The sequence below is a fragment of the Schistocerca serialis genome, unplaced genomic scaffold (assembly GCF_023864345.2).
Source record: "Schistocerca serialis cubense isolate TAMUIC-IGC-003099 unplaced genomic scaffold, iqSchSeri2.2 HiC_scaffold_1444, whole genome shotgun sequence".
NCBI classification, from domain to species: domain Eukaryota; kingdom Metazoa; phylum Arthropoda; class Insecta; order Orthoptera; family Acrididae; genus Schistocerca; species Schistocerca serialis.
In genome coordinates this window covers 926,931-941,446 of record NW_026047674.1, presented here as the reverse complement: position 1 = coordinate 941,446, position 14,516 = coordinate 926,931, and positions in this window count along the sequence as shown.

Genomic DNA, 14,516 nt, shown 5'->3' with positions numbered 1-14,516 from the left:
AAAAACTCAATCCCATTGTGACTCACTAATTGCAGGCCTCCTCAAGTAACATACAGCACACACATACTCTACGGAACGTTGTAGCAAAACCCGGACAACTCCAGATAACAGCAAAATAATTCAGGTAACAACGGACAATCCTTCTGTCAACAAGAATGTCTCGAGTACACTTCCAGAGTAAACATGGCAAAAGTCAACAGTTCATTGTGAACAATCACAACTGCTCTATAACATCTGATCGCTGAAAAGTATTTCACACCAGTCTGCAAGGTGCTACATCAGACTATTCTAATTTGCAACATACCGAGATTAACGCTGTATCACTTCTATCACCAGAATTCTCGCTCCTGATATCAGACTCAATTTACTTCTCCATATTCAGCAAACATTCTACTCTACCGTACCTGTTGTGTTTAATAACAATGAGATATTAGTAGCAGTATTCACAACACATTATGCGACCATCATCTGGAACCATACAGTCAGTCTACGTTTAACTAAACACAATGAGACCAGAACAGGACACGCATACAAAATGTGAAGGAAATCCTCTCTATCTGGTACTGTTGTCTCTACTTGACGTAAAAGATTGCAACGAGCAAAGCAATCCTAGTTGTATTGGAGACAGAACACCGGGGCCCGAGTTTCAGCACACGAAAGCAATTTCGCAACGACGCACACGAGTCTCCACACTCATCGGTCACAACGGCACAGCTGAGACGGTGACGCAAGTCATGGAGCTACAGGTAATAAAATTACACTTACTTTGACTCGTACAGCCCGCATCTCGTGGTCGTGCGGTAGCGTTCTCGCTTCCCACGCCCGGGTTCCCGGGTTCGATTCCCGGCGGGGTCAGGGATTTTCTCTGCCTCGTGATGGCTGGGTGTTGTGTGCTGTCCTTAGGTTAGTTAGGTTTAAGTAGTTCTAAGTTCTAGGGGACTTATGACCACAGCAGTTGAGTCCCATAGTGCTCAGAGCCATTTGAACCATGTGCGAAATTGTTGAAATTTGATATCGATATGCGTAAATCTCAATACAGTGCAGCAGAACTGTATAAAAATGTATGTGAAGGACACGCTACACGATGCGAAATCCCCTCTAGCCAGTTCATCAAACGATTTGCCTGCGAGAGAGCAGGCCGCTTTGAATGTAATTTATATACGCAACTTGTCTACAAAACTAATGACTTTGATTAAAATGTTGGCCCTGGATACTGTTAATACTTATCTTTAGACATGGAAACAATGACTGTACCAGAACTGCTTTTGTATTTATAATGCAAATGAACATAAAATTTAACACATCTGAGTTTGTGTCAAACTGCTTAAAAATTCACAAGATAACATCTTTCTGAAACAATTTACCGATCAGAAACGTCTGAAATGATATGATATCTTCACAGATCCATTCTGGTGTGTGATGGAGGATACTCTGAGTACCACAGGAGTTTCAGCCTTTTCCTGTTCCAGTCGCCAATGTGTTGTACTCTCATAAAAAAGTTTGAAATCGACTGAAAAACTTCCACGTCCACAAGAGTAAACAGCTTTCATAAGTTTTAGCTCAAAGTATCAGTTCCAATTACGATTAGCAGAAGTGCCGAGCGCATCCTTCACGTACTTCGGTTCAAAATTTAATTTTTGTACAGTTCTGTTGAACTGTATTGAGATTATGAAATTGCATTGTCCTCCTTTTCCAAAAAGCTGCTTCACAACTGTAGTGGACAAGGTTCATTCTGACGCTAGGCTTACTGTAACTCAGGAACCAATCGAGAACGGAGCTGAAATTCTGCCGTTTCTGTTGACATGCTTCCCATGTATCAATGATTCGGAACGGAGGACTGTAGAATATTCGGTAAGTGAAAGGCCGTGGCAGGTTAGTCCTTAGGGACGGTGCGAGAAATATCTTCCGACTACTCGTCTGTTAAGAGCTCTGTCTGGTTTTTCGTCCTTTGGCGACAGACCGACGTTGGGCGGCCATTGCTCCCAGAATCCACTCAACTCGTGACGTGTTTATTACAACCGATCCAGCGCCGTCACGCATGCAGCACGCTATAATCTGGAGAACTTGGCCTTGAATTGTTCTCACTGTCTCAACACGGTATTAGTTAACTGCAGCAGCGTCTGCGGAAAGTTCTCAGAACTAATCTCGCTTAAAAGCGGTAACAATGTCCACATAGTAGCAGGGACGGAAAGCTGGGTGAAACGCGAAGTCAGTAGCAACGAGATTCTAAATTCCGGTCGAAACGTAGATCGTAAAGACAGGTCGATCGCTGGTGTTTAAAGCAGTGAGAAGTAGGATTACATTAGAGAGATCAGTGGAGATACCGAATGTAAAATAATTTGTGTCAAGACAAGCATTAAAGTTGAATCAAACGTGGTGATCGGACGCTTCTATAGACTCAGCAGCAACAGTGGCGCAACAGTTTGAGCGGAAGCTGGAGAATATTTCGCGTGAATTTGCTGGCCATGTTACAGTTTTAGGTGGAAACTTTATCCTGCCATCTATACAGTAAGACTGATGTGGCTAAGAATGGTGGTAGGGCCAGAGAATCATAATAAATTGATCCAAGTGCTTTACCCAAAAACTACCTCGAGCCATTAATCTGAGAAGCGAATGGTGAAGATAACATCTTAGACCTGCCGGTAACAAAGAGACTCGAACTTTTCTAATCTGTTGGTGTAGAACTGGGAATCGGCGATCACAAGGCCGTTACAGCATCACTGAGGATGACTGTAAACAGGAATACAAAGAAAGGTGGGAAGGTCGTTCTGCTCAGCAAGAGCGACGAGAAACAGGCGTCAGACTACCTGAGAAGTCAGCGCTAAAATTTCCTCTGCAGCACAAACAGCGTGGGTGTCAGTGGGAGAAGTTGAAGAGCATCGTACAGTACGCTTTAGGATCACAGCGATGAGTTTAAGGCACCGATTTCCATACAAGTGCGCGTCGGCGCACGCCAGAACACGAGTGAACAGTACAGAAATGACAGAGATCCGAATGTCAACAATGGAACTCGAGCCAAAGAAAGAGTTCTTTGTGGGAAGCGATCCACACCTGTAACTTGCTGCGTTACTCTCTACGTGACGAAAAACTGCGTAAACATTCGGTCTGGTGGTTTAGGGAAAAACGTTTACGGCACTTTTATCCACGTACAAGTAGCTGCAGGGGGCGACATTTACGCCGCGGGGAAAGTCGTAGGTGGGGGCGCGACGCGGAATGCGGGCAGCGAATCCGGCCGAGGGCCGCGCATGCGCAGAAGCAGCGGTCGGGGCGGGAACAGGCGGTAGGGGCGCTGCGAGCAGAGAGAGGGAGAGAGAGAGAGAGAGAGAGAGAGAGAGAGAGAGAGAGAGAAGACCGGCCACGCGACGGGGAGGCCGAAACTAAATCGGGATTATCACTTAGCATATAAAATCTGCAACACTGTTTGGCGATTCGAGCTCCAGTTCTACTCAACAATTCAAAATTCAGCCGTGATCGCAGACACCAGCGTCCGGCTAGCAGTTAATGTCACGATATTACAAAGATATTTTCTTCTGCTCTACTAGTAATTTCGCAGTTGTATCTCAGCAGGTTACACCTACCTGATGGCCGTATACGGTGTACAAACACTAAACACTATTTCGACAACAGTTGTTTCACTTATGAGACAAAACGTCGCATTATAAAATTTCTGCTCAAAACTTCAGCCATACGCAGTGTCACAACAATAACAAACTACACAGTTACAAGTATGTGAAATACGGACATGTTTTCATTACTCGACGTATGTCGGTACAAAGTCCCCCTGATCTAACGCTGTCTCCAGCACACGGCAGGCCGAGTACACAGCCAGACCGCCCGACACACACACTGCCTGCTACTGCCGTGAAAGGAAGCAACACCTGTGCTGTCGGTGTTTTGGTTGGCAGGAGAGCCAACACTGTGTTACTGGAGGAAGCCGAAAAGCACGCGTTTTAGCTCAGGCAGGCAGGTCAAGGATATTAGAATTTAGAAAAAACGGACGTAGCTGGTGGAGTACTTAGCTTTAATCCATATCTGGTGAACGTCGCTCTTGACGGTACATGATTCACAGTATCAATAGTAACTTGTAATGGCGCCTTGCTAGGTCGTAGCAAATGACGTAGCTGAAGGCTATGCTAAACTGTCGTCTCTGCAAATGAGAACGTATGTAGTCAGTGAACCATCGCTAGCAAAGTCGGCTGTACAACTGGGGCGAGTGCTAGGGAGTCTCTCTAGACCTGCCGCGTGGCGGCGCTCAGTCTGCAATCACTGACAGTGGCGACACGCGGGTCCGGCGTATACTAACGGACCGCGGCCGATTTAAAGGCTACCACCTAGCAAGTGTGGTGTCTGGCGGTGACACCACAGTCGGCAACAGATCTACAACGAATGTAATTACAACGATACTACAGAAGTTGAGTGCATTTATCAAATTCACAAGTTCATTCAGATTTATGGCCCAAAGTACTTGAAAATTGACACAGCAAATAGGACACCCCGTTTCCATTTCTCATTTAAGTGCCGACACGAGATATTTCTGCATTATGGGCATTTTCCAAAAAGCGTGAGCGTCCAGTTTAGTGGCAGTATCATCTCCTGAATCAAATCGAGGGTGGAACGGAGTGGAGTACAGTAGAAACAGACCAACACTTCACCACCACTTACACACGTAACTTCATTACCGCATCCTACACAATGCAGGGCGGCCATCCTTGCATAAAATATTGCCCGGTTTCGGCCGACAGTTGTGAATTCTGTATGTGTGGAGAGACGCCCACACGGCCGTACCTCTTTGAATAAACCGATTCTCGTCTGCCGACCCTAGTTAAGCTACTCTGGATGGCGAGCGCCTGTTGGCTTTAGTTTTGTATTTTCGCGTCCTCTGCTATTTATACCCAATATTGCGATAGGAACTGCATTAATCATGTCGTACCACGTCGCACGCAATCTTCCACACCGTCGCCGTGGTACTGAACACCCTGTGTAGAGGTGACTCAGCGCACTCCTGTACCCAGTTGCTGGCTGTAGCGAGGTGTGAGAGGTTACGGCAAAACACACACCGTGTCCTCCAGAACTCAAAGTAGTGCCGTTAAGTCGATCTCACGTCGTACACAATTCCCGCCACGCTCACTGCTTACACGTTTCGTCATTTATCCACAGCAACAGCTACACAACGCCCAGCAAAGAATAAATCCGCACCATGACCTCATGAGCGTAATTCGTGTTAAAAAAATTCTTCGCGTTCAGTCTCGCCACCCAGGTCATAGTGAGTGCCGTGAATGTTTCGCAGCTTGCTACGGAGATTTAGGATTGGCGCAAACTGAATGCATCAAAGTGAAACACGCATCAAAGGCAAACACCTGTAAGGACTGTGTGAAGAACAAAATTGTAGTTAACCTCTCAGATGAGCGTTTGAATAGTGCAGCATGTGGTTCGTTGGGACTGAAATGCTCGATAAAACCGACTGCTGGTTCTCCGAAGTGAAGAAATCGTAGGCAGTTACTCTCGTAAAGAAACGGCCAACGATAGTGACTTAGATGACCAGCAAATGTTTCCGAAATAAATTTAAGAGTTAAAATTTCCATGCCGCAAGTACAGAAAGCGTTGGTGTATGGGATGAAAGAACGTGCTGAGAAGTGTGTGGTAAGGAATGCTTACATACTGGTAGCCCTGGTGGAAAGCAATCCGATGAATAGGAAGATGCAGAATAACGTGAAATCCGGTCGTTAATAATCACGACGTTTAGTGTACACACTTTGGACCTATTTCTATGAAGCAATAAAAAAGTGAATCAGTGACAGAAACACCATCTTGCAGGACATGGTTTCCGATATTGCTAACGATATAAGGAGCGAAAGAATTTGTAGCTTCACCAAGTTGGACTACCCGCTTCGAAAACATCGCAGAAAATCACGTCTAGAAAGATCATAAAGAAGGTAGCGAGAAGAAGGTCTTAAAACTGTATAATTCAAATTTCGGTGTTAGTACGTTTCGTTTGATGGTAAAGAATACGATCGCTGTTCACAGTGACTCTACCGTGAACAATGAAACCAGTCCCTGAATTTGCGATAAAGGGACGCTTTCATTGAGAGGCGTTAAGACGCGGATACAGGGTAATACACATTATCACTGTGGGTGGGTCAGGTGTTCATTGTTACCTGTGTCAATCGGCTGGAAAGTGCAGGACTTGTGGAAAGGTCAACGTCACCCACACACAAAGTAGTGATAGACTCATCGACATCTGGAAAAATGGCAACATGAGTGTTGTCACAGTTGTAATGCGTCACGCTTTCCTTCCGCTTTCACGAACCAAATCCCTCTTCTTTCTAGATTTGTGTTTAGCTGAACGGAATGAAACTAAAAAGCTACCGTCTTTCCCAACCAGAATTAATCATCGAAGTGTTGCCAGAAAACAGTTCCACTCTTCCGCTAAACAGCTACTTTGTACATTCCGCGTCATACGCTGATAAACATTAAATTAAGTTCAGCCTGTGTCACATCTGTAACGGAAAAAAGTATTTTCTATTTCTGGCGACAATTTTGTGGGGCCTTTCGTCTTGCTACGGCTGCTTACGTCCGTCTGAGCAGCTGCTAGGCAGCGCCAGCAAACAGGCGCCACTGCGCACGCGCGGCGGCGACTGCGTAGGAAACCCGAGGTTCCTGTGAGCAGCTGCCAGCGCGTTCGTGCGCATGCGCAGAGCTGAATTCGCGTATGTGCAGTGCCTTCTCCCGCTCCTGGCTACTTGAAACGCGGCTGTTTGCCGTATGAGCAGCAGCAGCGAGCAGCCAGATGGTACCCAGAAATTTTTTTTTAATAATGCCAGATTCGCGCTTGCGCAGAGCAAGCTGAGTTACAGTGCGGGGTCATTCTCCACGTGACCCGTGTGTATGTTTCGTGATATTGCCGGTCTCTCTTCGTTTACAGCTTCCACATCAAATGAAAACAAGACGGATTTGTGTCTGGCAGCCATCAAGTGAATTAATATACATTCTTATGATAATGAAAGACTAAAATAAGTCAGTAGTTTCAATTTTCTGATTATATATTATTTCGACGTTATTAACAATCAACCATTAATCTCTTAATTAAGCTATTTCTGTGAGTTCTGTGGAGAAATTTGCATCTATTAATTTTCCGGAAGTCTCGGAACCGAGGTGATGCTTTTAGTATATAGAACGTAATAGTAAAAATGTTAACCAGATGTAATTACTTACCGAATGAAAGAGGGAGGTACTGATTTCTGTGTGTTTAAAAGCTTTCTTTCGGGCAGAGCATCTTCATTTTGCAAATAAAACACAGTTGTTGACAGAAAAAATAGTGGCAGCCAGAATAAATTCATAAATGTGCTGAAAAACAACAGGAGAACAATGCTATTAGTGCAGTTCATAAGGGAATCTGTAGACAGCATTCCAGATAGCAGAATGTAATGTTAAAAATGTAGCCAGATGTAATTACTTACCAGAGTAAAGAAGGAAGTAATCAGTTCTCTACATTTGAAAGCCAGCTTTGCAGCAGCGCGTCTTCCCTTTGCAAATAAAACGCAGTCGATGGCAGAGTAAGTGGCGGCACCCATAAGATGCTCATTAACCTGCTGATAAAAAGAAGGCGAACAAAGCCATTGCTACATTTCATATAGGAATCTGTAGACAGCATTCGAGGTTCCAGGATGTAATATTAAAATCGTTAATCAGATGTAATCGCTTGCCAGATGAAAGACTGAAGTACTTATTTGCCCATTTCTCAACGCCAGTTTTCCAGTAGCTCATCGTTATTTGGAGTTAAAGCCCAGCAGGTGGCAGAGTAAATGGTGGCAGCCAGAATACACAGCTTAACCTGCCGAGAAAGAGCAGGAGAACAAACCTGTCACTGGACAGGTCTACTGGGAGTCTGTTATTTGCACTTCTGGATTTTGTACCTACTACGTATCTCTCAGACGCTGAGAGACACTTCTGAGTCGCTTATTATTCGCTCGCAGTCTTTCCTCAGGGCAACTGTGTCGCTGGAAGGTGTGTTCGTTTTTGTCATCGCTGCTGGGATGAAGGAAACATTTTTTTATTTGGTGGCACTGCAGTCGCGCGTAGTTAGATTCATTGTTGAATTAGACAGCCATGTGAAGGGAATTGAGATTTTTCATTAAAGATTGCTTAATTTTCACTGTAAGGGTTTTTTCATGTCTGTCAATTATTTTTCTAACAATTGTGAGAGTAAGCATTTGACATCAATGTTGTCCTTTTTCAATGTTAATGCATGTTGTAACATAAATTTCATAGAATTAATAATGTATCAGTTAATGTAAAAACTGTTTGTCGGGCCATATTTCACCTAAGAGCATTGTCCACATCCTCAGTCCATGTCGTTTTTATTTAAAGCAGTCTCTCACTCAGTGGTGTGTATAACACAGTTTACTTGCTGGCTGGAGCATCGGCTGTAAGCTCTCAGCAACTGCAGTCAGAACTTTGCAACTGGCGTGCGCAGAGCAGCAAGCACTGCATTTCCAAGCACTTACATTACGAGGTGAGACATTTCCATTTCACGATCTGTTTGCTACGAAAATGATCAGCGCACAGGGACCATTTCATGTACAACATTATTTGGCAGACCACTGAAGCACAGGGACAACTTTGTTCAATTCAAGAGATTAACAGTTAAGTTCAGGATTTAATGAGTTTGCACATTTTCACAATATGAACACAGTAACAGAGCGTATCATCTCGTTGGCAGACATAAGACACACGCTATTGCAGGGCAAAGAAACAGCAACAAATGAATGTGTACCATCCGGTTATAAACGTACCAACTGACTCGCATAATTTCACCGCAGCAACTGACTGTGGCTCTCCAGTTACACTGTTTTGTGATGCAGCATGTAATGAACGCAATGCAAGTAATTCTTGCTCTACGATCCCGTTACAAAGGACTAAAGTTAGAGGACACTCAAAATTTACTCTTCATGGCCACACATTTTATGCAGGGTTTTTGATCATCCCACATTTAATAACGGAAGTTATGCTGGGTATGGATTTCTTGATAGAAGATGAAGCGATTTTGGGCTTTAAAGACTCTTCTATTCTTCTATGCAACAATAACCAGCAAGTTGCATTAGAGTTTGAGAAGAGCATTTCCATCGAGGAACAGGAAATTAACAGATTGGAGCTTTTTCCACACACAAACAATACACAATGGTATACACAATTTTTCACCGACACGTCTTTTGCTCTCGCCAATACAGGTGAAGAATCAAAGCCAAGGTAGACACTTGTGAAGCAGCAACAGACGAACCAAACAACACACTGAAGGGGCAGATATTTCAGCACACCGTTCATGGAATTTCTAATGATTCAACTTTGCTCTCGCTGCATTTAGTTTTGAAGAATAAAAATCCGCCAGACAAAATAAAAGAACTTCTTTCTCTCCGCAAGTCACAATGTTTACGTCATCGTGAATTGAATGACATTGCAATTACTAATACAAAAAAGGCAGCTCAGAAAAGGAAAATGCTAATAAAGAAGGTAAGTCACAATAGAAAATTCAAAGTTGGACAAAAAGTTTTAGTTCGAGCACACCCTTTGTCTTCTAAAGCAAAGAACAGGTGTCAAATATTTGTATTCCTGTATAACGGACGATTTCGGAGTCGACGGATCACACTTCCGAACGCAGTACATCTTGAAACACTCAGAACGAAAGTTTCCAGAGGTTTCCATCACCTCACCAATATAAAACCTTTCATTGTATAATTATTTGACTTTCTACTCTTCCTTGATATGACTACACCATTCCAATATACAACACTTATGTTCTGACAACACGTATTTCACTCTCTAATGACGTCAAGCGTTTGCAAGTAGTAGTTAAGCTTTTTCTACAGTTTTTGTTTCACTGACATGTATGTGTACATGAAAATAACAATTTTTTCTCATACAGTACTATAAGTACAAGCCACTTTGTATGTTAATTTTCACTGCCATGATTTTTATGTAATAGATACAACAGAGCACACATCACGTCATGCTCTAACGTAACTCACCCCGATCTTTACACTACATCATTTTACAAGCAGAGATTACGTAAAAGAAGACAGCAATGATTTTTCCCTCAGTGACAAAGGCACCACAGAAGATAAAACCAACACGAGAAACAATAAATAGAATTTTGCGCGTCGCAAAGCATTTTCTCTTACAGGCTAACGTACAGAAGTATGGAACAACGGATTCCAGACAGTACTGATAAAACAGGTAGAGTATATATTTTTTTCACAGGTATAACACGTACTGTCAGTAATCGGAGCAGATATTCAATTTAAGCGTCTTGCACTGAGATACTCAAACCCTGAGATATAACCAGGATTTCTTCATTCACTGTCAGAATTTTATTGTAGGTGTCGTATGTGAAGCGAAGACTCAAGGCTTCATTATAGATGAAATATGTGTAGCAATGATTTATAGATTTTTATAATGAGAATACGATGAGATAATAGGAAGTGAGAATAGTGATCTTTTTATGATTATTATGCAGACGTTTATTATTTATGATATGAAGTGGCATATCGATGTTAGGGATTGTCACGGACTACATGATGATTTTGCCCTTGTTGCATTCCTTGTTGATCATGTTTTGGTCTGTATCTCTGACGAGTAGTACTTCCAATGGTTTGAGAAAAGGTGTTGCAAAACGATAATACAAGGCTATGAATTTACAGGAAGATAAACACATTGTTTCAAAAATATGCATTTTTTTTGTGAACAGCAATGAGAAGGGTTGAAGACTCTTATTACGATGCACTTGCTTTGATGAATTTCTGACTTTGCTTGCGCTAGTGTATTTTTTTCTCATTTATAGGATAATACCGTTTCTCATTCTTTTTCGCCTCTAGATAACAGACTTAATCGGAAAGAGATAAATTCTTAATTGTTTTCGTTCTGCACCTTGACTTTACTTTTTCGTAGATATTAAGTACTCTTCCTGATACCACTTAAATTTTTCATTTGGGGCAGTTACTTGTAATTGGCACGTGCATAGGTTTCGTGAACACATTTTCATTTGCTTTATGTTTTGTGACTCAGAAGCAAAAGACAGATGTAATAATTTCTTTTTTTTTTCTCTACAGAAGTAAAATATTGTTCACATTTCATTCCTTTCCCTCCCTTTAGCCTGTATCCTTATGGGCATCTACTCGAGTACATAAAAACATACGCGCTGCATAAATCAGTATTGTACGCTTGCATAACAACACGAGTGGCAGACGCATGCTCGTGTGAACAGTAAGAAGGCAGACGGCAATGTTTGCCTACTGATATTCTCACAACGCATTGTACATGTAGTGGTTACTGTATTTTAATGTTTCTTTTCTCTCACAGCGTGAAACCGATTTTGATTTTGATTATTCTGTCTGACATGTCACTGCCAACACAGCAGTGTATATTGTAATTTGAATATTCGTAAGAAATGCTTGTTATCCTTTGTTTTTTAATCTGAGAAGTCACCATAATTTATGTAGTTTTAGATAAATGTAAAAGATTTATTTTCTTTCACTGCGTTGTTACAGGATACACGTACTTTGCGGAAACAGCACATTCATGGACTCGGGTAGAGATATTCTCTGCACTGTGAGACAGTTGGACGTATTACGGACGTTTTCTTTGCGACGGCAAGCCAAATCGATTATCGTGATTTTAGATGGCTTCACAGACATTTTGTTAAAGTGACGTGGAGGTACCTTTTGAGAGCGGTCTGGCTCTGAGTTGTCTCTGGGTTCATTGTGGACAGGTACAGCATCCACCGAGTCCGCCCTCAGCCGCCTCCCACACAGTCAGGGTGCGACGCTCTCACCTGGTCAGATATCACAGCGCTGTGAGTGAGTGCTGGAAGACACTCCAGCATGATCTGCATAGCGTACTGTGAACACTCGTGCCAGCAGCTTCGTGTACGAAAACCACGAAAAGACATTGCTTCGATACACATTTGCTACGACAAAAATACGACGTAATCACAGCCAGTCTCACGACATTTTGTGCAGAATAACGGCAAAGGAAAATGCCGTCAGTGTCATTTTTCCCGCAGTTAATGACTTTACAACTAGTGCACACAAATCTAGTGGACAATTTTCTTTAACTTGTGCACACTGCTTCCAAACGGAATGTAGCGTATTCTAAATACACAACATTTGTAACTTTACTTGGAGTGCACCTGAGCAATAAATGGGCGATGATTTTTGCAAATTAATTTATCAGCGACGGAGCACTGCCACTTACAAAACAAAAAAGTTTTTCATGACTTGTTTACACTGCATATATGCCAGTCACATGTATATATTGCATATTCTGTTATCTTTTTATGTTTCTTTATAATATACTACACTACTTCCTAGTTTTCTACTATTTTTGTGTAATATTACGCAGACGAATTTTTCAGTACCATCTTTGACATGTGTAGACATCCTCGTGCAAAATTCTGGCTGGAGAGGCTGTGGGATAGCGAAATAGATTGTGAAATAGGTCTACTGTAAGTTTCTTCTTCTCCTTCTTCTTCTTCTTTCAAATAACCTATTTGGAGGGTACGATGAATCAACTTTGGCTACTCTTCATTGTATTAGATTTCCTTAGTTTCCAGATTTCCTTCCTCCTTTTAGTGTGTTGTTCCCTTTCTTGTTGGGTCCACTCTCGTCTAGTTGTTTTCTTTCCCTCCTGAAATTCTGCCTTTTGTACTGACTTTCTGAAATGTATTCTGTTTCCTGTTGTGTGTATAGTAATTCCAGCGTTTTCCATGTCCTTTTCACTCTCTATGAACCATGCGGGTTTGGATTGGTAGCTACAGAGTAATGTGATTCTACGTTTGGTTAGTCTGTTGTTATCCATTCCGAAAATACCTCCAAAAAACTGTAGTCTTCTCTTCCACATTACATCACTTAGTTTTTCAGTTTTCAAGTACAGCACTCTGGTCTTAACGTATATTCAGCATTATCATCTCTTTTAGCTCCCAGTATTTTCCTTAAAACTCTTCTTCCGACCTTCTGTGAGTTTTTCATTTGCATTTCAGTACTTTATACGTACTATGTGTGCCTGAGACGCCAAACGACAGTCTCGAGTCTGTTATTCTCCACGGGCAGTCTTTGGCCAGAGACTGCCTGGCAGCGAGGAGAGCGGGAGTTGTGACGTCAGAGGGGTAGCGAGGCAGGCGCCGAGCAGCGGACTCGTGGCAGAGCAGCCGTGGAGGTGGGCGCGTCTGAGTTAAAGTGAACTGTGGCTGGATATTGTGAGACAGGGGGGGAAGACTTGACTAGTGATTTGGAATGAAATGAGATCAGGGAAGAGTATGAGGTGGAATGAAGGCAACATCACTTATTTAGTGACACCGCAGTCGCACGTTGAATGAGACATCCACATCAGGGAACTTCAGGTTTTTCATTAAAGATTCTGTAATTTTCACTGTGAGGTATTTTTCATGTTTATTGATTATCTGTCTAACGTTTATGAGAGTGAGAGTTTGGTATCGGTTTCGTCCTTTGTCAGCGTCAATAAATTTGTAATATGAACTGCGTACGAGTAATAATACATCAGATAATTTTTAAAAAAGGTGGTTAAAGAGACATTTCATCTACGAGCATTGTCCACAACCTCGATCCAAGTCATTTTCATTTAAGGACTGCCTCACTCAGTGATGTGTGTGAAATAGTTTACTTGCTGTCTGGAGCATTGCACTGGGCTCTCAGCAACTGTAGTCAGAAATTCGCAACTGGCTTGCAGAGAGCACCAAGCACTGCGTTTCCAAGCAGTTAAATTACCAGGTGAGATATTTTCATTTCACGATCTGTTTGTTTGCTACGAAAATTATCAGAGCACAGAGACCATTTCATGAACAGCATTATTTGGCAGATCATTAACGCGTAGGAACAACTTAATTTAATCAAAGAGATTAATAGTAAAGTTCACATTTTTAGAACGATTATGCAACATGTCGCATTCTGGCAGACAATTATATTACGTTTCTCTCGTTATTGGAAATGCAGCGAAGGCTAAACAGGAAACTAGTACGAAATCTCAAATAAAATGAAAGCAATTATTTTAAAGGAAACTTTCAAAATTACATTTCACATAGGAATCTGTAGATATTATTTGACGTAGCAGAATGTAATATTAAAAATTTTAACCAGATCTAATTACTTAACATCCGATAGAAGGAAGTACTCATTTTTCTACATTTGAAAGCCAGATTTCGTGTAACGCATTTCATCTTCGCAAGAAAAAGGCTGTCGATTGCTGAGTAAATATTGGCAGTCAAAAGGTCGTTAACCTGCTGATAAAGAAGAGGAGAACAACCCTATTACTACGTTTCGTACAATGCAAACCAGACGTTATTACTTACCAAACGAATCAAGGAAGTACTCATTTCCCTACCTCTTGAAGCTATTTTTTGAGTAGGGCATGTTCACTTTCCAAATAAAACGCACTCGATATAATAGTTCTTTTGGAGAAACGCTATTCAGAAAATTTAGGAAACAGGCATTCGACGCTGACAGCCGAAC